This window comes from Pyrus communis, chromosome 7 (assembly GCF_041283825.1).
Source record: "Pyrus communis isolate YQ-2024b chromosome 7, ASM4128382v1, whole genome shotgun sequence".
Classification (NCBI taxonomy): Eukaryota; Viridiplantae; Streptophyta; class Magnoliopsida; order Rosales; family Rosaceae; genus Pyrus; species Pyrus communis.
In genome coordinates, this window is record NC_142571.1 from 17070123 (window position 1) to 17092307 (window position 22185).

The following is a 22185-nucleotide window of genomic DNA, read 5'->3' on the forward strand; positions in this document are numbered from 1 at the left end:
AACAAAAAATTATATTTTTACACTAAAAAGTCAATCATGATACTATTTACTTTACTCTTTATTTTGTCTTTATCATTCAAACTCAAAGTTTTCAAACCCTTTTCATTAGTTTTTTTTTTTTTTAATATGGACTCTCCAAAAGAAACCAACCGTTGTAACGCCATATATTTAATAAACTAGTTATAATTTTCTTTTAATTCACCAAACTTGAACATGACATGCCCACAAACCATTCCTTTCGTCATTTTTGTGAAAGCAAGCGTACCAACACATAACTGAGCTCGGTCAACTGAATAGAATAAATGTGGCGGTGGTGTCAAATGCGTTGCTTGCCTTTGTACTTGAATGATTATGGTCGAGGAAGAACACATCTCAGCCTTGGGTTCTAAAACCTAAAGACAAGGTTACTAGATCATTGTGAAGTTCAATAAACTTGTCCAACTTTCATTGCGTCAAACAACAAGGGGTAACTTGGTAACACCTCACTTTGTTAAGAGGATAATGACAGGGCCTCTTTAGGTGAAAGAATTGGAAACTCTTTGTCCGCCGAGTCTTGAATAAGTAACTAACCATAAGCACTGTTGTTCACTTATCTGGACAGAAAGGGCTCCCAAATTGCCTGGTTCTACAGCTCCTGTCACGCCCCGATCCCGACATACGTCCAAAATCGAACGTGACGTCACCAAGTACCCGTACATCTAACATACCTCGCTTCTGGGATATGGACAAAGCATAACTCAAGATTCGAATTATGCAGTCATTTTTCGTATTCTTTATGGCTACATCTAACCTCCTCGTTATATTGCCTACATACCCTAAATAAAGATCAAGCCATTAAGAGTTCACCATTTGTTAAACTCTGAACTTTTAGTAAAACACTTACTAGCAGAAAACATAGAGTACCACACTACACATCAACCATAAACCAAACAAGAGTTATCATCATGCCATTCACACACGCATGTGCTTTCTAACACCATTCCACAATCACATCAATCAATAACACATACAATACACCAAAATGCAGGGTTAGAGCAACATAGTTTGGCCGAAGCCTACATCTCTGAAGAATGTGATTTCAGACCACTCAACGAAATCCAACAACATCGGGTTCCAAACCACTCAACGGAACCAAAATACCAAGCGGGATTTTGAACCACTCAATAAAATCTAAACTAGGATACGATTCCGGACAACTTAACGGAATCACGGAGTACAATGGATATTGGACCATTCAATGAAATCTAAGGCATGATACGATTCCGGACCACTCAACGGAATCACAGAGTATGAGGGATTCCAGACCACTCAACGGAATCCAGACGGAGCAGGGAACCAGACCATGCAACGGAACCCCAGCGAAACCTAGTTCCAGACCACTCAACGGAACCGTGCGGAAGTCCAAGAAACATCTCAATGGCTCGAAGAAACAAGATATGAATCAAGTTATTCAATTCACAAAGGCTTAACGAAATGAAACAAAGCACAAGTACTAAATTTGGAACGGGTCAACAAAGCAAGAAATGAAACGATATCGAAGCAAAGAACCTGATGACAATGGGTTAACGATCCACTACTAGCCCTCACATTTCATCAAACAATTCATCAAGCACTTCAAATCACATTTCACAAATATCATCAATACACAAGTCAAATCACATTCAATAAACATAGATCAATGGCTAAATATAAAAAAAGAAAAATCACATTTCAATAGAAATCACATTTATAAAATCAAGTGATATCCACAAAGGGTACCAAATACGAAATCAGGGTAATAACCATATCACATATTTTAAAGTCACTCACTAACTAATATAGGCCCACTAGACTTCACTTAGTGTCTAGTAGTACTAATTTCAGTATTTAAGAACGATTTGAAACATATTGACCAAAAGTCAACTCTCTGTCAATGGTGGGTTCCACAACCCTACATAATTCGATTCAGAACGATCCAACGGTCAGATCTCCACCAATCACTAAAATTAAGTGGCTGTCAATATTTGGTTTTACAAACTTAGAAATTCAATTCAGAAAGATTCGTAAATCAGATTCTCGATCCATAAGTTCCTAAGGCCCTCAAATACTATGTATAATAACATATTAAAGTTTGGTAACGATCTAACGGTCGGATCGTCGATCGTTATAATGGTCAAGTGGCGGACCTTAATGAAAATATGTTCAAATGGTGAAATTTCATCAATTGGATGTCAAATATAAAATTAGGATATCGCAATTAATCTAGAAAGACAAAGTTGGCCCATTAGCCACGCGCTGCCGCATGTGGCGATTGGCCGCACCAATTTGCCGGAAAATTTACCTAACTCCAAAAATTACCAAATTTTACATAATTGTAGAACACAACAAGGGGAAGAACTTTCATACCTAGGCTGAAGTCCAATTCGGCCGGAAAACACTTGAAATCACCATCGATCTACCAAAAACCTAAAAATGGGTGTTCTTCGATTCAAATTCCCTATTGCGCCCCTACCCCCAAAATTGTTTGGGGTTTGTTCCTGGGCTCGAGAGGAGTATTTTGGTGGTGGTGATAGATGGAAAATATTTCAGAAATGGCGGATTCTGCCATTGTGCACCTGCAAAACCCGTCGGTGCAATCTCACGAAATCAAGTTCAATTCCCTTTGGTTTTTGGGTGTAAATGGAAGAAGAACAATGGGGAATGTATTCTAGGTGGTGGCAAGCCTTGGATCGCAAGAAAATGCCGAAATCGACATAGGGGAGTGTGGAGGAACTGAGTTGGGGAACCGGTCATCGGGTTAAGGGTTTTGAGATTCGATTCCTCTCATTTTCTCCTTCCCTCCTTTTCCTCCTTTCCCCATTTTCTGATTGGGCAACACCCACTTATTTCTCTCATTTCCCTCTTCCTTCTCCAAGCACAACCACACACGTGGCACATTAGATTTGGTGAAGCCTTCTAGATTAATGGTTAAATGACCATTTCGCGCCATGTCTTTGCTTGTTTATAACTTCTTCCTTATAACTTCAAATTACATTTTGTTTACACTCACGCGTTTGTATCAATGAGTACTATCCAAATATGTAAAGATAAGTGGAAAAATATATAGGGATCAAATACGTCTGCGAAGATTCCTTTTTAAAACAATAGAAGCAATTTCGTCTTTTTACTTGTAAAAAAAACTAGACTCCGTAAATATGAAAGCGTCGAAACTATGACTACGAAATACGTAATTTTAAATAGTGAAATCCAGGGATGAGATTTCATAGCTTTGGTGATTTTAATCCAAGCTAAAGATGTCACTGGTTGTCAACACAGTGTTGTTCACTTATCCGAATTGAATATGTGTTAATGGGAGGGTTATGATAGTTAATGTTTTTCTCAAAAGGTGCAAGAATGGTATAGCGTAGAGAGAGGGGTTTCAGGAAGAGCGTTTAAGTTATCTGTTGAGTTGAAGGCGCTCTCTACATTGCAAAAACCTCTTGTATTTATAGGAATGAATTCCGTGAAGGTCAAGTCTACTGAATGACATAATTATAATAATATTCTGATTCTTTGGCATCTTCTTTGAATATAAGCGAAAATGTTCTTGGCCGAAACTCTATCGCCGCCAAGTCTCGTTGTCTTCGATTAGGACTCTAAACCTAGATTGATTCATCCTTTATTTGAAGACCAATCTTGATCCTCAAATAATTTTTTAATCCAACAGGCAACAACTTAGAGTGTAGGCCAATGCGGAGCTACCATGGGCCTAGGGGGCGGATGCCCCCACTGAGATTTTTTCTGATGCTGGCATGCTGCTCAAATTGATCTGGTTTTGCAGCAGCAGAGCCCCTACTGAGATTTTTCTGGTTCTACTCCGATCTGGTTCTGTAGAAGCAGAGCTAGGTCTTTTTTTTTTTTTTTTTCAAATCTCGGCCAAAACGACATCGTTTTGGTCTTGGTTAAAAAAAAAAAAAAAAAAAAAAAAAAAAAGGTAGACGAAACGGCGTCGTTTCATATATGTTTGAAAAAAAAAAAACAAATGTGTTATAGTGGGGAATTACTTGTCCCCACGGTCCACCCCCATTCCATCTCTCCGTTTCCTTTTTACTTCCCTTTGCCAATCAGAGAGCAACGTGGTGTTGCTCTTCCCCCAAATTCCCAACAGCTTGAAACGAAACGGAACAGGAGCAAAGGTTCTGTTCCCATCCACTCTCTAGCCAACATATATATATTTAGGTAAAATTTTTAATTCCTAAATCTATAATCCCTAACATTAATTAATTATTTAAGACGAATTTTTGTTTAATTGGTATTGAAATATAGAATCATATGGTAATGCACTAATATGGTTATTGGTTATTGATTATTGATATGAATTCTATGATTATTGATGAATGAAATTATGAAATTACAAATTCTATGAATATGGGTATACATTTATTCATATGATTAGTTGAATTAAATGTTTATTTGTTGAATAATTTGTATGCTTATTGGTATTGCCATATTGGTTAATTGAATTGTTGTCTTGGTTGGATATGGATTAGTTATTAGGCATATTAGTATAGTATACTCTAAGATTAACAGTCTAATAATTTTATTGAGATTTTTATTCTATAAATTCTACAAATTACGTATGAACCTTATATGTTATTGGTATCAATATGATTGACTTTGCAGACTGAAACATCATGGAGAGGTTTTTCAAAAAAAAAAATATCAGTGCCGCCATCCCCAGTTATTGAGAAAAATAATGATACTCGGGGACAAGATAGTACATAATTTATTTTATCAAATCTTCCATCAGATTCTGGTAAGCGAATTCGAATTTTGGATTACAATCCTAATATTCGAGATCAAGTACGAAGAACGTATGTGCTAGCTGGTCCTCAACAACCTAAAACCCATAATTTTCCTTACAAGAAATATGGAGACACGCAAAGACAATTCAACCTTGCTTGGTTTGATGATTTTCCTACTTGGTTGGAATATAGTGTAGAAAAAGATGCTGCCTTTTGTCTGTGTTGCTACCTTTTTAAACCAAACATTGGAGTACAAGTAGGCGGTGATTTCTTTGTTGGCGAAGGATTTTCTAACTGGAAGAAGAAAGAAAGACTTCTAACTCATATTGGAGGCGTCAATAGAGCACACAATCAAGCATGGAGTAAAAAGCAACATATCCAATCTTTTTTCTCTAAAACTCATGATGAAGCTTGAATTCAATATAGAGCTCGATTGAATGCATCAATCGATTGTTGTTGATTTCTTTTGAGACAAGGGCTTGCATTTTGTGGTAATGATGAATCTGAACATTCAAGCAACCATGGAAACTTTCTTGAGCTTCTACAGTTTCTTGCTCACCACAATGAGGATGTGAAAGCCATTACTTTGAAAAATGCTACGGAGAATCACAAATTGACATCACCAGATATTCAAAAGGACATTGTAAATGCTTGTGCAACTGAGACCATCAAGGCTATTATTAAAGACATTAGCACTTCGTTGTTCTCTATTTTGATTGATGATCTCGCGATGTATCAACAAGGGAACAAATGGCTATTGTATTGCGTTATGTGGACAAGAATGAGCATGTCATTGAGCATTTTATTGGCATTGAGCATGTTACTAGTACCATTGCTCTCTCACTCATGGAAACCATTGATGAGGTATTTTCTAGGCATAAATTGAGCATGTCTAGGTTGTGTGGGCAAGGTTAAGATGGGGCTAGCAATATGCAAGGTGAGTTCAATGGTCTTAAAGCTCTTATTATGAAAGAAAATGGTTGTGCCTATTATATTCATTGCTTTGCACATCAACTTCAATTAGCTCTTGTAGCTATGGCAAAGAAGAACATCCCAATTGAGTCTCTTTTTAGTATAGTTACTATTTTGGTAAATGTTGTTGGAGCTTCATCGAAGCATTATGATCTTCTTCTAGGGAAGCAATCTATTGCAGTTATTGCTGGAGAAACACGTTGGGGTTCACACTTTGGTACTTTAGTAAGTATAATGACTATGATTTCATCCATACTTGATTTACTTGAAGTAATAGCAGATGATGGAGTAAGCTCTCAACAAAGATGTGAAGTGAATAATTTATTGGATTCCATGCAATCATTTGATTTTGTGTTTGATCTACACTTAATGAAAGATATACTAGGAATAACCAATGAATTGTCATAAGCATTGCAAAGGAAGGATCATGATGTTGTAAATGCCATGAAGTTGGTTGCAATTGGTAAGCAAAGGTTGGAGATAATGAGGAAAAGTGGTTGGGATTCTTTACTTTGTGAAGTCTCAGAATTGTGTCTTAAACATAATATTGATGTGCCTAATATGAATGATATGTTTCCTTCTCGAAGGTGAGGGAAACGAAAAGCACAAGCAGTCACAAATATGCATCATTATTATGTTGGGATATTTTATGTTGTTTTGGATTGGCAGCTTCAAGAACTAAATAATTGTTTCAATGAGACCAACACTAAGTTACTTCTTTGTTTGGCATGTTTATGTCCAGTTGACTCCTTCTCTGCTTTTGATAGCCCAAAGCTATTGAGTCTTGCCCAGTTTTATCGTAAAGACTTCTCTATGAATGAGCTGGTCTTTAAGATTCAACTTGAGACTTACAATGTGGATATGCGGTCTAGCATTGAGTTTTCAGGTTTAAAAGAGATTGGAGATCTTGCAAAAAAAAAAAAAGGTTCAATGCAAAAAACACAAGGTGTATTCGCTGGTTTACTTGCTTGTGACATTAGCACTAACTCTTCTAGTTGCTATTTCAATCGTTGAAAAAGCATTTTCGGCCATGAAAATTCTGAAGAATCGATTGAGAAATTGGATGGGAGATCAATGGATGAATGATAACATGGTTATTTTTATAGAAAGAGAGATATTTAATGGTATTGGTAATGATGTTGTCATGCAACACTTTTAGAACATGAAAACGCATCGAGGGATATTGTAAGGGACTGTTGTATGAAAAACTTTCTGGATTAATATATAAGTATTGTGTTTAGTAAATTCTTGAGCTTTTTAATTATGACTATGTTATTTGAGGATGCCCCCATTCACACAAATCTCTGGCTTCGTCCCTAAGTGTAGGGGTTGAGTGCGTGCAAAATCGAGTCCAAACAAGATGTGAATACCATATGAATTCTGGAATCCAATACATTTGATTGATTAATGATCTTGTAGTACAAGGCTATATATGTAGATTGAATAAGATATATTACAATTAAGTCTGAATATTACAATAGATGACAAGCATACAAGTATTGAATAAGATATATTTCATTTTAGTTTCTTCGAATGTTGAATAAGAGTTTGGGGATGACTGAAAAGTTGATGGAGGGTGAGGGAGGAGCCAGGGAAGATCGGCTGGGGTGGCCTATGCCGTTCTGGTATTGACAATGGGGTCAGCCATGGCACTGGAAAAAACAAAGGACAGAGTGGGGAATTGCCAAAATAAAAAAGAGTAATGTTACACTTAAGGACACGCAAACACATGTGGATCATATCTTTATTATAAAAAATAGTATAAATGATAGTATAACTAGATAGTAAGAGTAGTATTTTTGAATAAAAAAAAATATAAAATTGATTCATTAAATACGCGACCTTGCAATAACCCTTGGATTATATTAAAAGTTATGTACAGTCTTGCACCCAAAAAATTATGGGAACTTTAACAAAAAACTCCTGGTACTGTTCACTTTAACGAAAAACCACATTCTTACACTAAAAAGTTAATCATGGTACTATTCACTTTATCCTTTATTTTGTTATTTTCGTTAAAACTCAGTTTTCAAATCATTTTCATTAGTTTTCTTAAAAATTATGCGGAGGTGTTACCGAAAAAGAAAATCATGCAGAGGATCCCGATCCTTTCCATTCTAACTTTAATTTTACATATTATTAAACCAATTAAATCTAGTAGTACTAATAAATTAATAAAAATGGGAAATTATTCCTTGGTTAGAGATTTTCTCTCCCCTTTTATTAATATTTGATAAAAATGGGGGTGGAAGGCAACAAATACTTGAGGTTTTATATGGCGCGGTTAATATAAGAAAGTGACTCTTTTTAGCTTTTTTGAGAAGAAATTTTTTTTTGTTGCAGTCCTATTAGATTAGGAATGTGATTGTGTAAATCTTAGTAGATATGGGAATATCTCTTATATTCCTATTAGGAGTTGATTACCTCTTAAATGTTGTAATCCTAAAGGGTAAGGAATTAACCTTCCCTACTACTATAAATAAAGGCACAATGGGGTGAAATAACACACACCTCACAATTACACATCTCTTTCTTCTCTCTACTATTGCCACACATTTCTCTCTCTATGGCCTCCATAATTGTTTAGTAAATTATGCCTACAATACGTTATCAGTACGCTCTTGACGCTGCGCTAAAGAGAGTTTGATCTTCAATCAAGGGAGTATTACATTTTAATCATTCCTTTTATGATTAATTTATTATTTTATTGAATTGATATACATGTTATTGATTCAATTAAATTTTTCTGTGTTGAACGTGGTACAACGCATTGGAGATGCAATTCCGGCTTTTCAAGAAGGATCTTCTACAAATTCAAAGGCTTTTGTTGTTTCCTGCCAATCAGGTACGCTTAAAATAAAGTAAAATATTTGAAACAACCTTGAAGCATGAAAACATTCCCCATGATGCATGAACACCCCTATGTTTATATTTCCCTTCCCATATATATATCAAATATGTTCATATATTTGTCAATATATATATTTGTTTCATGCATCACACAAATTAAATTGTTGTGGAATTTGTGAGTCAAAATATCAAATTAAATTAGAAGCATATTTAGGGTTTCCTAAATCCTATGGGATTTTGAAAAAAAAAAACAAAAAAGAAAAAAAAAAGGAATTGGACATGGTGCAGCACACCACTGCGCACGCCACCACCAGGCCTCAACCTGGGGTTAATTGGTTAGGCTTGAAGCCCTAAGCCTGTTTGCACCTTGTCCCGTGGCCCGCTGCTCCCTCTTGGACCAAACTAAGCCTCGGCTTGGGTTCCATGCAGCCCAGGCCTGCAGCTTTCATCCAATCTAGCCCAGTTGGCTGGGTTTTCTGCCACGACCCATGTCCTCCACACCAGCCCACAAGGCTGGGCTTCGTCCCTGAGGCCCACACACAGGTAGCTAGCCCTTTCTTTGTGGCTGGGCTCAGCATTCCTGTGCCCAAAACCCACAGGCCAGCAATGCGCTAGACCTGCATGTGCCCTTTTCAACCCACATTGAAACCCAGCTGCGGCTAGGGTTTCTCCTACACCCCGTGGCCTGCAGACCACCCTTGAAGGCCTTTTGGGCCCTCCCTTTCACTCAAGGCACCCAACCCTAGCCCATAATATTTTTAGGGCTATATTTTCAATCCAATAATATTATTTTAATATTATTTAGCTTCTACAATCGACCCCGTATGGTCCGATTTATTGAATTAATTAAAAGTGACCTACAGTCCATTAATCTAATAATGAATCCAAAATTATTGACCTGAAGATCACTTTTGGACATTAACGATTCAATAATTTATTTTTTTACTTTGAATCGTCATATACTTTCGTAGTAATGAATCTCTCACACTTGAGTTCCCGAAAAACCTCAAATCCACTACACTTAGTTGTATATTACATTTTGTGTTTCTTGCAAGAACCTTTATTTTATGAACTAAATGTTCCTAAACTAAATTGAACTTGTAGTTGATAAGCTCATATTTATATAAATTTTACATCAAATTCACTTGTCTTTTCTTAGTTAGTTCCTTATATTTTTGAGCTATTTACTTTGGTTTTGTGTTTTGTAGGATTTGTCAAGCAAAGAAAAGAAAAATAGCACAAGTGGAATTTTAAGTAACAAATTCGTCAAAACTGCCTGTGCAGGTTAGCTGACTTTGGAAGCAAGTTGCAGACAGCTCAGAATGAATTAGAGAATGAGCCATATATCCTTGGAAAGCTACGGATGTCTATTTTCTGGAGCATTTTTTGGATTGTTAATATCATTTTTCTAGAAGAAGTTATGGCCATTTTAACCCTGAAAGGTTCCCAAGAGGCTGAGCAGTTTGTAACTGACAAGAAAGCATTGAAAGCAATAAATCCAATAAAACTAACAGCCAAAACTGATGCAGCCAAGAACAAGCCAGCTAACACTTATTCAAATCTCAAAGGAAATGGAAAATTAAGTGAGACTAATGGGCATAAAGGCTGCCCAAAGAGTTACAATTGTTTTAGCATTTCCTGTCACTTATTGTCATCACTAAATGGCTGTTAGTGGGTTGAGTTATGGAGAAAAAACTGTGGCAGCAAAAAGAAGAAAAGACATGCAGGTTGCAGCGGCAAAAGGTGGAAAAAAAGTGTGAAAAAAAGATAGAAAAAAAGGAAGGAAAGCAAGGAAAAAAAGGCAAGGCTGCTGCGTTAGGGAAGGAAGGAAAGGAAGGAGGAAATCTTGGCATTCTCGTCTCTCAGTTTTATCTTCTCAAACTCATGTCTTTCTTTTGGTTTAATTTGAGAATTATGTGTAACTAATTTTTAGTAGTTAGGGGCTGTTTTGACGCCCCGAATATGATTGCAAGTTTGTTATGACATTTCGTTTGAATTACTTTTATGAATGGATGAAAATTGGTTCATTATTTGTCTCATTGATGAATTCTTTATGTGTTTTCTATGGATGCATACTTAGTAAGCATATCTAGGATTCTAATGCTATGAATATGTGTGTGCCTGCCCTTGTCGAATGAGGATCTACATATGTTCTAGAATAGTACTTGTTAATTGCGATTAACATGTGAACCAATTTCTAGGATTAGTAAGACAACGCTAGTACTTACGGTGCCTTGTGATGACTCAAACTCTTTTCATTCTTAATGATTTCTACTTGTTAAATCTATGAACACACCATTCTAGATTGCATGTTAGGGACTAAGTTAAGTGAAAACGCCATTCTCTTAACATACTACATAAGAAAGAGTAATAGGTTGAGTTCTAACATTGAGCCAACTTGAGCATCTTCATCTGGAAATAGAAGGAATTTAAATGAAACATAACATGTTTGCATGATTATTTGGTGGTGGATAGCAATTCCCCTAACTCGTTTTTCTTAATCAACTTCAAAAATCCCAAAAATTTGTATGAGTGTAGCTGTGTGTCTAGTATCTGCATATAAAATTTCGTAGACATTAGATAAGTGTAAGTCGGTCTAATAATTATTTTTCGATGGCTGGTCAGTAGGGACAACATCCCAGTTTTTGTGACATTTTAAGTAGTTAGATAAAACAATCTTCTGCGGGAAAGACCCTTATTTTCATATGCTACAATTGACAAATCTTATTGTTAATAAGGAAAATTAATAGGACATTTGTGTGCTACTTTGTGGTGTGCTTTTAATCCTATCAGTAGTTTCAAATTTAGTGCCTTTGAAACCCGAAGTTTTCATAAAACAATACACCCATGAAAACCCGACGTTTTTCATGAAAACCATGTCTTAGAACTCAAATGTTCTAACTTTGATGCTTATGAATGATTCCTTCCCATAGCACCAATCACAATCTTATTTCCTCCATTCAGTGGATTGTCATGCCGTAACAAGTTCGATTTTCCTGATTTGGACGTTTTTAATAGAAACCACTTTATGTGGGGTACAAGACGTGAATCTCCACTTGACTATCAAGAAGTTGAGAAACCATTAGCACCAACAATGGCAAGGAAAAGCTGAATAAGCCTTCGCCATTATCTTCATTCGAAGACTTGTGCTCGAAGCATTACAAATGGAAATACCTCCTGATTGAGGATTCCATGGCTCTTTGGCTCGCTCCTACGGACTGTCTAATCATGAAAGACATTGCCTGAAGCACACCATGATTACGTCTATGAATGAATACAATTCTGAAGTTTATAAATTTGATCGAATTTTGATTGGAGAAAACTTTTCTCGTTCTTCCATGTTTCTAACTCGCTTCTGAAGCAGTAGTGTAGAAAGCGGAAGTTTACCAAATTCTCGGATCTGATTACTACCACAAACATATGGTCAAATCAGGGCCTGCCAAGGTGTGGCATTATGCCCGAAGCATGATCCTTGGTACCTAAGACCTAAAACTTCAAGAATAAGGGATAGTATTCCCAAACCTCAACCCTGCAAAATCTACTCCCGTCTTGATGGAATAGATCATTGGTTATGCACATGTTTGTGCCCCTACCAATTTTGTTGAGGAGTACCATTCTGGTAGTCTATATGTGAGATTAATTTTGCTCCACCGAACAACGTTGAGAGAGCAAAATTTTGACATGAATGGCCTTGTTGGCCAAATCCACCCCAGTAACTTTGGTTTACTCTGTGAACATGTTTCCATGTTCTTGGATTCAAGTTTGGTGTATGTTTTACTTAGGGATAATCTTATTGATATTGTCCTCGAATATGAGTTTATTGAATCATCTTTCTTAATACATGTGACTGATTCAATTAAACACGTGATTAGGTAGGAATGTGGGGAAGTTAGTTGTCTGGATGAATGCGTACTACACACATTAACCTTACACCTAAATCACATCTCTAACAACGACTTCAGGTCTATCCAACCTGATTAAGAGCACTGGCATGCTCCTCGTTGTATGAATGGTACTGAATCACCATTTAAGAGACCTCCCACTTTTGGTGCCCTCTCATGCCCTTCTGTTTTGTGTGGTCACAGTTAAGCCACGTCAACATTTTATATTATTTTTTTTTTAGAGATAATAAGACAAAAATGAATTGTAATATAAAATGTTGACGTGGCTTAACCGTGACCACACAAAATAGGAGGGCACATGAGGGCACCGAAAGTAGAAGAGCAGACAATCCTTGTCCGTGATGGACAATCGTGTGGAGGAACTCGCGAAAAATATTATTAATAATATTGGAGTTGTCTGTTTCCCATATGGAATATTAATAATTAATAATTAATAATTAACTAGTGTGTATAATTTAATATAATTTCAGGCCCCTAAAAGAAAGAAAAGGACAGATATTAATTTTACCAACATGCTTTTAATGGAGGTGGAATTCGATTATTTGACAGTAGACTAGTAGTCGAGTAGCAATCAGTCTACGTTGAACCATATAATATTGAATTACAAGAGAATAATTTATTATTATTGACATCTGAACTAAGAAGCAGAAATTATTTTTGAACTAATATTTAGGTACTCACTGGTAATACTTTTTTATTTGGCTCAATTAAAAAATGTTACATGTTTTGTCTTTTTAAAACTCAATTAAAATGATGTTACATGTTATGGCTTATTTTATCTAACAGGGAGAGAGAGGGGCCGGCCGCACAGAGAGAGAATAGAGAGAGATATGTTTGTAGAGTTGTGTAGAGGATGTGTTATTTCCCTTACGCAGTGCCTTTATTTATAGTAATAAGAGAGAGAATAATCATTCTCCTCCAAGGAATACAAGTCCTAATAGGGAAGAATAACTAGTATCAACTCTAATCTAGGATTTACACAATCACTTAAACAAGAAGTTTATACACTACTTAAGTGTGTAAATACTCAAGTAGATTCGACATCATGTAGAGTTGAGGAAGTCAACTTGTCGACATTGATTATGGAAACACGCTAGTCTCAAAGTAAAGTAGGAACTTGCATAAGCAACTAAGTCTCATAAAAACCCTAACGGCTATGGTAAAACCCAAGTAGGGACAAAAACCCTTAGTCTAAGGAAAAATGCGTGAAGAATGCAAAGTCAAATGAAACGTCTATGGGACGTCATCAGGGATATGATCAACCTAAGGTGGGTGCCTCGTCAAAACCTTGTTAGGTAGCAAAAACCAAAAGAGAAAAATGCCACTGATCGTAGGGAAAAAGAGTACATTAAGATCAAGTAAGTATACTTCAGGATATTCCCCCTGAATTTAACAAAATTCCAAATAGAACTAACAATGTTACAACTCAGAAAGTTCACGCATGCCAATTCCTTATGAAACGTCGCCTTCGGTAATGATTTGGTGAAGAGGTCGGCCAGATTATCTTGTGAATAGATTTGCGTGACTTCAATCTTCTGATGCTCTTGCTGTTGACGTGAGAAGAAGAACTTCGACGCAATGTACTTCGTGTTGTCTCATTCGATGTAACATTTCTTGAGTTGTTCGATGCATGTTGCCTTGTCTTCATAGATCATCGTCAAGACGTCAACGACGGGATAAAGATCGCAGGAGCTTCGAATATGGCTTACAACTGCTCTCAACCAGAAACATTCCCAAGTTGCTTCATGTAAGGCGAGAATTTCAGCATGGACGAAGTTGCAACTAAAGTCTGTTTAGTTGACCTCCAAGAGATTGCAGTGCCTTCAACGATAAAGACATAACCTTTTTGAGAATGCGCCTTGTGCATATCAGATGAGTATCTTGTGTCAGCATAACCAACAAGGTGAGAATCAACTCAAGATAAGGGGGTGCGGCATCATGCGAGGATCCGTAGTACCTTTGAGGGAACGGAATATGTCTTTAACACCAATCCAGTGTCTGCGTGTTGGTGTATTACTGTGTTTTGCTAAAAGGTTAACATCGAATGAGATGTGAGGTCTAACGCATTGAGCTAAGTACAATAAAGCGTCTATTGCACTTAGATAAAGAATTTCAGGCTCCAAAATCTATTCATTATCCTTATTTGGATGAAAAGGATCTTGTTTTGCATTTAGCGATCAAACGACCATAGGAGTACTCGAAGGCTTCGCTTTATCCTCGTTAAAGCGGCGTAACATTTTCTGGGTGTAGTTTGATTGATGTACTAAGATTCCATCCGAACGATGCTCTATCTCGAGACTGAGCCAGTATCGAGTCTTTCCTAGATCTTTTATCTCAAATTCCGACTTAAGGTGCACGACAATTCTCTCGAGTTCTTCAAGAGTTCTAGTGAGGTTTATGTCATTGAATAAACTTCAACAATCACAAAATCGGACTGTGACTTCTTAATGAACATGTAAAGGCATAGTTCGTTGTTCACATATCTCTGACTAGTCAAATACTTACTTAAATGGTTATACCACATTCTTCTGAATTACTTCAAACCGTATAGTGAACACCTCAGCCGAATTGAGAGTGTGTTCTATTGATCCAGTCAATGTAAGTCCTTCAGGAACTTTCATATAAATTTCTGCATCAAGATCCCCATAAAGATACATAGTTACTACGTCCATCAGCTGCATACTCAGTTTTTCGGAAAGTACCAAACTAATAAGATAGCAAAAAGTAATCACATCTATATCGGGTGAATAAGTTTCATCGTAGTCAATCTCGGACCATTGTGAGAAGCCCTGCGCAACAAGACAAGCTTTATAACACACAATGTTGTTCTTCTCATTACACTTCCAAACGAAAACCCACTTGTAGCTAACGGGCTTCACTTGTGGAGAAGTAGGACCTATAGGTCCAAACACCTTACGTTTGCAAGCGAATTAAGTTCGACTTGGATTGCTTGTTTCGAGTTTGACCAATTAGTTCTACATCGACATTCATCAATGGAACGAGGTTTAATGTCATCGCTCAACATTATCTCAGTAGCTACTGCATATGCTAATGCATCATCGATTATTATCTCATTTCTACACCAAACATCATCCAACCTAGAATAGTGGACCGAAATCTCATGATTATCAGGAGGTGGATTTGTCTCTTCAAGGATGCTTCCATGATTTAGAATTTCCTCATAAGTTGGATAAAATGAGTAAGCGACAGTCGGATTCACAGTAAGCTCAAAAGGAGCCTGTGCCGTGGGTCTCTTCTTCCGAAAGTGTGAATCCTTTGAACCAAATGGTATGCTGTGCTTTTTTGTAAGGGCACATGATTGGTTAACCGCTAGTATACGTGGATCAGCCAAAATGGCGTCCCGGGCCTCCAAGGGGGAAGTCCGTTGTATATTTGGTACATCCATCTTTGCAGGCACATTCGCAGCTGGAATATGTGATATGGTTACTCATGCTAGATTGATGAAAGCATCTGACATGCTCTAAGCTACACTTTGAAGATCTAATATACACTGCACTTCAATGTCAGACTGAACGGTGAGGGGATCTAAATGAGACAAAGTGGGAGTCATCCACGATAATTCGTGATGTTCTCCAAGAACGTTGAAGTTCTTATCTCCCCTTAACAACGGGAAAACTATCTCATAGAAGTGACAATCCGTGAAACAAGAGGTAAACAGATCACCTGTCAAAGGTTCTAAGTAACGAATGATGGAATGAGAATCATATCTAACATAAATTCCTATCCTTTGCTGAGGCCCAATTTTTTTATCTAAGGGCGGTGAAATTGTCACATAGATCGCACAACCAAAAATGCGCAAATGCAATATGTCGGGTTTGTATCGATAACCAACTGAAAGACGCTATTTGGTGAGGTCGCAACAGGCTTTAGGTGGACTAACATGGTTGCGTGCAATATTGCATGGCCCTAAGCAGCGATCGAAAGCTTGGTACGTATGACTAACGATCGAGCAATCATTTGTAAGCGTTTCATGAATGCCTCTGCCAAACCGTTTTAGGTGTGAACATGGGGTATTGGATGGTCAACTTCAACCCCAACTAGCATGCAATAGTCATAAAAAAATTTACATGTGAATTTTCTAGCAGTATCTAATCAAATAGATTTGATTGGATAATCGGGGTAGTGAGCCCTAAGCATGATAACTTGAGCCAATATTTTGGAGAATGCAGCATTCCTTATGGACAACGAGCACACAAAGTGTGGAAGCGTTAACCAAAACCATATCATATCTAAATGGTGAACATGGAGGGTGAATTTGTCCACAAATGTCCCCTGAATCCATTGTAGAAAAGTAGGATGATTCGAATGAATCTTGTCATAAGAAGGCTTAATAATAAGCTTTCCCATGGAGTATGTTTGACTTACGATTACTTGAATCAAACCTAAACTTCGGGTTAGTGGATACTCGTGGGATGATTTGAGGATACAGCGCATTGCTGTTCGTCCAAGGTGTCCCAAACGATCATGCCAAAGTGTAATTTCGTGCGCAGTCCCAGAGGTAGGGTCGGCCATATAGTGGCTTTCTATAGGGCGTATGGTCGTAGTATATAGATGATGCGTGATTTATACGCACACAAATTAAACCCTCTTTTCGTCAAATTGTAGTATATGTATAAGTAGGGATCGTTCTGGACCGGGGATTAGGAGGGATTGCAAATCTCTTGGAAACTGACTCAAAAACGTAAAATAAAGTTTAAAACACTAAACTAGACTCAAAGAATGCAAAATTAAAGTTTAAAACACTAAGAAAAAAAACCAAAAACTCAAAATGCTTTTAAAAACACAAACTAAATTGAATTCTAACTAAAATGAACATTAAAGCAAAATGGGGATTGAGGTTTTATGAAAATTGAAATAACGAAACAAGTTAATAAACTAGACAGAATGTAAATATGAAATTTATGGATGAATGCTAGCTAAGGGGTTCATCTCCATACATGTTACACTTGCATACAAGATTGATTCTCAGTTGGTCTTTCGATAAATTATGAAACTCAACACTCCGGGTTAATTAGGTCCGCTTAAATTAACCGTCAAGTTTTCCTTAAGTTAATGAATTGGATGGGTTAGCGCAACGCAATTCACAACATTCTCCAAAAGTCCTTTACGTGAACAGCACAATAAAGATACAATCAAAGATCATTAAGCATTATGAAAACTATAAGTGTTGACGAGGCATTTGTTACTATGATGAGCATGAAACTCATGCCAAGAATTCGTTTAACGCGATTGTTTATAAGCAACCTCCACTACTTGTGAATATAAGTTCATAACGATTAGGTGAAACTCACTTATATTCTAGCGTCATATTCATGCATGAAAATTAAGCGCGCATTCTTAATAAACATACATAAATAAGTTATCAATCAAACGGTTAAACAAATTGAATCAACAACTTATGAAATTCCAACGAAAGTTAATCAATTCATATTGCAAATATAAACATAGTTTCGAATTACCCCCTAGCTAAAGGGGGATTAGTTCCTCATAACTTTGAAATCAAAGAAACACCTAAACATTCCAACAACTCAAACTTGAATTGTATGAACGTTTAGGCACTCTTCTCTTCCATTCCTCATACGTACAAAACAAAGAGAATTGAATTTAAACTTTGAAATCAAAGAAACACCTAAACATTCCAACAACTCAAACTTGAATTGTATGAACGTTTAGGCCCTCTTATCTTCCTCGTTGTTGTAGCACAAGGTCTAAGGTGAGGTTTGGGGGATTATGGAAATGGATGAGGAGTGGTGTTTGGATTATAAGGGAAGGGGGACTCACGGCTAAAGAAGGTGGAGAGTGAATGTGGTGTGTTGTGTATGAAAATGAGATGATTTGGTAATGGGAATGCAAGGGCTTTTATAGGAGAAATGGAGGTGCAAATGGCTGTTTGTTTAAGCATGCATGTGCTGAAATGTGGTGGAAAACAGCCAGGAAAGCTGGAAAGGCATGTGAATGCATGGAAATGGGAATGAATGCCACGACAAAGGTGTTTTCTTGCTGGAAATGCATGTGAATGCATGGCATTTGAAGTGATTGTTGTTTGGAAATGAATGTGATGCATGTGAAAGCTGGAAATGCATGTGTTTATGCTGGAAATGGGAGTGAATGCCACGGCAAAGGTTGGAGAAAAGGTGTGTGAATGGGGTGATTGAATGATTAAATTGCATGTGGGTTAGAAATGTGGCTGAAATGATGAAGAATAATCTGGAAATGCAAGGTGGAAAGCTGGAAGTGTGAGTGAAGGCCACGACAAGGGTGTTTTCTTGATGGTTTTGGGGTTGTGATGCATGTGAATGCATGTGAATGATAGCTAGGGTGTGTGATGCTGAGTGTATGTGGAATAAAGAATGAATGGTGGCTTAATTGAATGAGTGGGAAGCTGGAAAGTTGAAGGGGATACACGGCACAAGGTTTTCAGGATGCATGTGTGTGCGAATGGTGGTGAAAATGCATGTGATGAAGAGTGAATAAAGAAATGCATGTAGGGTTAGCTAGGTTGGCTTTGTTTGGGTGCATGTGTTTGGTGGGAACAAAGGGGGAAGCACGGCTTTGATGGTGTTTTGTAAAGGGGAAGATGGTGTGTGTAATTGCATGTGTGTGAATGTGGGTTAAAGTGATGCACGGCTAGGAAATGTGAGTGCATGATTTGCATGTGTGTGAATGTGATAGCTAGGGTGAATTATATGTGGAATAAAGATGGAGAAGGTGGTGTAATGATGCATGGTTGTAGTTTAAGGTGTTGAATATGGATTTGTATGGCCTTTGAAGTGATTGTGGGTTTTGGAATTGGAAGGAAATGCATGGCCTTGGGGTTGGTTTAAGAGAGAATGGGCTAGGCCCTTTGTTTTATGTCCAAAGTGAATATAAGGCCTTCAAATTCGTCCAAACTTTGGCTCCATGGTTAAGCTATCCAATCCATGCCCAAAAATGCTCCAAATAGCCTCAAAATGCACTTTCTTGCTCCCTAAGCCCTTAGAACCTGAAAACACACAAAAGAAGCATAAAGAACTAAAATAACTAAAGAAACATAACGTAAATGTACGAGAACAAGCCATTTAAGTCGCATGAATATGCTCCTATCAATAGACAACTCAGGATACGCTCTATCGTCTTTAGAATGCACTTCTGGCCATATTTGTAGGAAGTGATGCACATAAATTCAACTCCATTTTCTACATAGGTTTCAGTGTGATAATTATTATCTCTAATGTCCTTGAAACTCAACAACGTTCTTCCGGAACGTGGAGAATAAAGTGTCTCAGCAATGGTTAAGATTATACCATTGGACAACATTATACGTGCCTTACCGTATCCTTCGATCAGGTGGGATGGGCCTGAGAGGGTTGTCAAATGTGCATTCTTAGGTATGAAGTTAGTGAAAGAGATGCGTTCACGCAAAATGGTGTGCATGGTTGCACTATCTGCCAGACAACTAACTTTCTCACTAGTCATACCTAGAAATAAAAATTATTTTGAATTGGTCACATGCATAAAAGTTTTAATAACAAATATCAATTCAAAATAATTTAAGTATTCAAAGATGGTAATTAAAAAAACTTAATATCCAAAAACAAATCACTAACAAATTATCCAAACATAAAGGGAAATTGTTCAAACTTAAACCAAAAACAAGAGGGGGGTTCGGCCACTATGTGGAATTCAGCCCCATTGTCCTAAAATTTAATTAAAAATAGTTTATGTCTAAGATTCTAATCTTCCATAGGGGTAATAGCCTCTTGAAATCAGAAACCTCCATCTTGGTACTCTCCAGTTCATCCATTTGCATAAAGTTTGATTCAAACTTCTAACGACGAGAATGATATTTAGCTACAACCTTCTGGGGAGCACGGCAAACACGGAACCAATGGTCCTTGGAACCACAGTGGTAACACATGTCCGTATCTATAGTTTCAGGTGCTTTGCCCTTATTCTTGAAGTTTAGGGCCTTAGGAGCGAGGTTAGGGCACATCTGGGCTCGGTTTCGTCCCCTGGATGGGCCTTAGCTCTGTTGACCTTGACAGGGTGGCTTCAGGCCACCCCTACCATGCTTATGTTGGCGTTTTGGGCGTTGGTTTGTGTTATAATGTGCTTCAGGCACAACAATCGCCCTAATAGGTCGAGCTTGATGATTTTTCATCAACAACTAATTATGTTTTTTAACGAAAAGTAAAACAGAGATCAAATTGGAAAACTTAATCAACTTTTGAGCCCTATATTGTTGCTGCAACACAATATTAGTACCAGAGAAGGTCGAATAGGTCTTCTCCAGGAGATCCTCTTCGGTCAAATTCTCGTTATAGAACTTGAGAAATGATCGTATTCGACAAACTTCATAATTATATTCATTCACAAACTTAAAGTCTTAGAAGCCTAAATGCTGCAGGTCATATCATGTTTCAGGCAAGAAAATGTCATTTTGGTGATCAAAGCGATCAGCCAGAGTGACCCAAAGTGCTCATGGATCTTCCTCAGCAAGGTACTCGGTTTGCAGTGTATCATGAATGTGTCTTCGAATGAAGATCATGGCAGCGAATTTCTTAGCTTCGCCAACCTGGTTGTCCGTCTCATCTTCAATGGCAGGATGCAAATTCTTTGCGATGAGGTAGAGCTTCACATCTTGGACCCACTTGAGGTAGTTTCTTCCAAAGACCTCTAAAGCCGTGAGATCAAATTTGTTCAAATTTGACATATCCCTATCACAAAAAAAATAGACAAGAATATGGTTAATGTAATGGAGAAAAATCAATCCATTCACATAGGAGTAGAACATTCAGGTTCTAATAGACATTTATTGGTTCAAATTTACAAGAAAAAAACTTTGGGTTTTCATGGGTTATGTTTTTAAGGAAAACTTCAGGTTTTCAAACAAGACACGTTTCTAGAAACTTTAGGTTTTGAAAGAAATATGAACTTCAGGTTCATATGTTTCTGCAGACAAACACAAATATATATACAGAAATATGCAACAAGAAAATATACAAATAGATTTTCAGGTTTGGAATTATAATTGAATTAATTATTTGAACTTCAGACCAAATTAAATTGCGGGTGGAAAATTATAAAACCTATAAGGCCTAAAAAAAAAGGCATTTAAACTCGGGGGCCCAAAATAATAGGCCAAAATTTCACGGGTGGGCTAAGTAAATTAAAATTGTGAGGTCCAGGGCCAGAAACAGGGATGGGGTTAAGCACGGGCTGATCAGGTCCCAAAAAAAAAATTGGGTTGCGGATCGATTCAATCGCGTAGGCTGCAAGCGTGGTGATGGCGGCTTAGAAGCCAACAGCTCGCGATGTGACAAGATGAGTTTTGTGAGAAACCCTAATTTTAATTGTTTTCTTAATTCCAAATTATAAATTTAATTCAATTGCATGCATATTCAATCAAATAATTCAACGCATGGACATATATTTGATGCAGTTCATGGCAATATCAAATTCAAATAATTCAACAATTATGGATATAATGCATACACAATTTATGTAGAATCTAAAATTCAAAAAGGGAATTGGTATTGGCACTCCAAATTCCTCATTCTACACTTCAAACTTTCTATATTTAGAAAGAAAAATACACTTGTGAAGACTGTAGAATGAGATTTTTGGAGTGCCAATAACACTTCCTTTCAAAAAACATAAAGTTGAGTCATGCATTATGGTGAATGTTCATGTTGTCA

At 37.2% G+C, this 22185-nt stretch overlaps 1 pseudogene; it reads left to right on the plus strand.

The window, feature by feature from the left end:
- Nucleotides 1-5513: 5513 nt before the first annotated feature.
- LOC148695785 (uncharacterized) lies at nucleotides 5514-6924 on the plus strand (annotated as a pseudogene).
- The last annotated feature ends 15261 nt before the right edge of the window (nucleotides 6925-22185 follow it).